This window comes from Pinus tabuliformis, chromosome Q (genome assembly GCF_031772625.1).
Source record: "Pinus tabuliformis cultivar Carrire ecotype Pingquan chromosome Q, CPIR1, whole genome shotgun sequence".
Lineage (NCBI taxonomy): Eukaryota > Viridiplantae > Streptophyta > Pinopsida > Pinales > Pinaceae > Pinus > Pinus tabuliformis.
Genome location: NC_142296.1, coordinates 774,772,133 through 774,776,036, shown reverse-complemented (window position 1 = coordinate 774,776,036; position 3,904 = coordinate 774,772,133). Strand labels below are relative to the sequence as shown.

The 3,904-nt window shown below is 32.4% G+C and overlaps 1 non-coding gene across 1 annotated transcript; it reads left to right on the top strand.

Annotated features, from left to right (window-relative positions):
* Positions 1-389: 389 nt before the first annotated feature.
* On the top strand, positions 390-462 carry TRNAR-CCU (transfer RNA arginine (anticodon CCU)). The gene has a single exon. It is a non-coding gene; the product is annotated as a tRNA-Arg (tRNA).
* The last annotated feature ends 3,442 nt before the right edge of the window (positions 463-3,904 follow it).

Below are 3,904 nucleotides of genomic sequence, written 5' to 3'. Positions count from 1 at the left end.
CCAAGCGAGATCCAATTTCAATTTCTTCACGTGCAAATTTTTTTACAAACGAATATTATTTAAATATTTTGTAGAATTATTTCATTTTTTTTTTTTTTTTTTTTTTATTTGGGCCAATATAAATAAAATTTCAAATTTGATGATAAACAAACAAAATTACATATGATATTACACTGTAAAATAAACCTCTCCAAAAAAAATTACATCTCATAAACTTCTAGATTCAAACCTACGCGAGCCAACCACTCAATCACCTCCCGTGCAATTCACGTATTTATTCTTTTTATTTCAGATATACATACAAATAGAGAGAGCTCATCTCTCTTCAAACGAAATAACTTAGTTATTATTATCCTAAATAAGAATTAACAGAAATAGAATTTGTAACGGCGCCTGTAGCTCAGTGGATAGAGCGTCTGTTTCCTAAGCAGAAAGTCGTAGGTTCGACCCCTACCTGGCGCGCTTTCCACATTGCCTTTATGTCTTGTCTTTGACTTCGAAATCTCGGGGATTTTAATCTCTTCGCTAAAGGTGGCTTTATGTTATTAAAGATGATTTACTTAGTTGAGTTTGTGTGTTATCATGTTATTAAGGATGTATTATTTATTTTTTTAATTCATTTCGAAATCTCGGGGATTTTAATCTCTTCGCTAAAGGTGGCTTTATGTTATTAAAGATGATTTACTTAGTTGAGTTTGTGTGTTATCATGTTATTAAGGATGTATTATTTATTTTTTTAATTCATTTCGAAATTAAATGAGTCTATGTTAATTTATGTTTAATATATATAATTTTTAAGATTAAATTATACTTTTAATCTCCAAGAGTTCTCTTTGAGGTGACCAAGTCTTTATTTCGGATGTGTTATTTTGGTTATTTGAGTTTGTGTTAATTAATTTAACTTATGCTTAATTAATATAATAAAAGAAATTTATTTTCAAAATCACTTTGGTTATTTGAGTTTGTGTTAATTAATTTAATTTATGCTTAATTAATATAAAACAAAATTATAAAGCTTGGCATGATTACATCTTCATAATGTCCAATATATCACCTCAAGTCCTTCATTATGTTCAATATATCACCTCAATCATGACAGGGAATTGAACTGGTGACTTCACATCAAGGCGTGCCTTAACAAAACACCTAATCACCATCTATCCAAGACCCTATTATGTTCAATATGTCACCTCAATCACGACAGGGAATTGAACCATTGACTTCACATCAAGGAGTGCCTTAACAAAACACCTAATCACTATCTATCTAAGACCCCATTGACCATATAATTTTTAAAATTAAGTTAGTCTTTAATTCAATTAATATGAGTTTTAGTAAGTTAATTACCTTAAAGATGTTTTTAAGCACTTCTAAAAAAATGCGAAACTTGTCCACCTAAAATATCAGTTTTCAAAATCTCTTTGGACACATATCCTCTTTCGAGTATCCTTTGACTTTGAACTCTTCATACATTTTTGAATCCATTATCAATCTCCTCGAACAAAAGATTGCCTCTTGCACTCAAGCTTTGTAAAATACAAACATTGAAAAAATTGTAACATGATGCATACAAAAGTAGTCCTAGCTTCCCTAAGCGAGCATAGCAAAAAATTCTAAAAAAATTAATCATGTGAAACTTGCCCACCCAAATCACTAGTTTTCAAAATCCCTTTGGGTACATATCTTTTAAGTATCCTTTGACTTTGAATTCTTCGTATGCTTTTGAATCCATTATCAACCTCCTCGAACAAAAGGATTGCCTCTTGCACTCAAGCTTTGTAAAATATGAAATATTCAAAAAATTGTAACATGATGTATATAACAATAGTCTTACCTTACCTAAGTGAGCATAACAAAACATTCTTTTACGTAGATAGTTGCAACGTAGGTCCTACCCAGCCTCATGAAAGAAGTGTCTTGATCAACTAGTCCCTAACTAGCTAACTGACTAACTTACATGGATATAGAGGGTGTTAAGGAGTGAAGTTTTTAGCTAAACTTGGGTAGGTCATTATTAATATCTATCAATCTTTGTGGGGTTGTGAAAGGTCTTAGGGGAATTACATGTATAATAAATTGCTCTTGACTTTTGAAGAAAACTCATTAAAATGAAGAAATAAAAACCCAAAGACCCCAATAGTAATATAGGGAATGTTAGAACCCATCCAAGACATTCTAAGTAACACAAAATGTTTGTTCTAGGCATCACTGATAGATGTGATTGGCATATTTCGATGCCATTAAGCTTTCTAATCACTAAATTCAAAGCGGTGGATTTTAAGGAAATCTACCTTCCATAGTTATGAAGAAATAAGCGTTGAGTATAAAATATAATGGGTCTAGAAGACTCCAATATCTAAGGAATTTGAACCTTCTTCTTTCCTCATACTTCCCATATAAATTCATTGACGCTTATTCATAAATACAATGCATTAATCCATTGTATTACAAGGTAGATTGGTTTTAGTTTCAAATAAAAATCATACTTTTGTTAAAAATCATTAAAAAAAAAATATTACAATACTTACCTTACGTATAAATACACTAATTCATACAACACAATGCACACTATGCTAGGGCTAAGAATTTTTTAAATGATTATTATTAATGTGCCAAGTAGATTTAGATGCACTGGTGTGGAGTGCTATAATTAATGTGCATTATAGAAAGATTCATAAAAATTGACCAATGATGCACAAAAAAAATATCACAACATTGATATCTAATCCTTACATGTGTACTGAAATTGGTTACAAGGATACAAGGCACATTGTGGTAAGGTAAAACTGTAGAAATTTTGAATAATATGACACTTATTCACAGAGATTATCCCGATTATACACTATTGCGGAATACATGCATAATACATAACCTCCTCTACTATTGATCATCAATTTGCAGTATTCAGAAACAATCGCATGCGCACATTGAAGCATCAATCACACATATCAACACAGTATATCACGGGGAAAGCATACAGCTGAAAACCCCCAACTATCTGTATATTATATTGATTGAGAACATGTAACAATACATAGTACAATACTCCTCGCAAGTACTCAGTACTATCTCCACCTATTACACACAAACTAGCTCAGATCTGAATCAATCACAGGTTCAAATCTCCTCCACTGTCTGCTTGCCTCCACTGCGTAATCCTGCATGAGAATAGATGAGAATGGCTGAAGCAAACTCGTATTTCCTTTGCTGAACCACACAATCCTCATTGGAAATACTCAATCCATTGATTGTGCAAATCTCATGCACAACTATAGTCATAACTGACAGCTGTCTTGCCCTTTCACTCACCTCTAACACTTGTCTCCACTGAACTGTCCATGCACTGAGTTAACTGATGTATTCTTTAGTTGCTTTATGAGTTAATAATTAGTGAATTAATTAATAATTAATTCACATCACTCATCACTAGTGTATTCTGCAGTTAAACTAAATACAACTAGTTCAACTAAGTCAAACTGAACACAACTCCATCAACTCCTCAATCAACTCCACCAAACTCAATCACTTGAGTTCTAACTGAAGTCCATCATGCAATAGCTCAACTGACCCATAAGAAAAGCATATTTCCTTCTGACAATTGCATGTGCCACGTCCGTAGCTCAAACTGAAGTGCTCCAAGAGGATAAGATAATGTTTATAGTCCAAATATTATTATGAGCTAATAATATTCGACTATTCTATTTTTAGCTTGGCAGTCTAAAAATAGACTCCGCCCATATGTCTAAAAATAGAATTCCATCTATTTTTACCAACATGACCAATCATCCACAAATAGCATCCTGCAACTCATAGACCATGATCCATATGTCTAAAAATAGACACAGTCTAAAAATAGACTTTGCGCCAAAAATAGGCTGCGGGCCCGCTTAGTGAAGGTGACTCC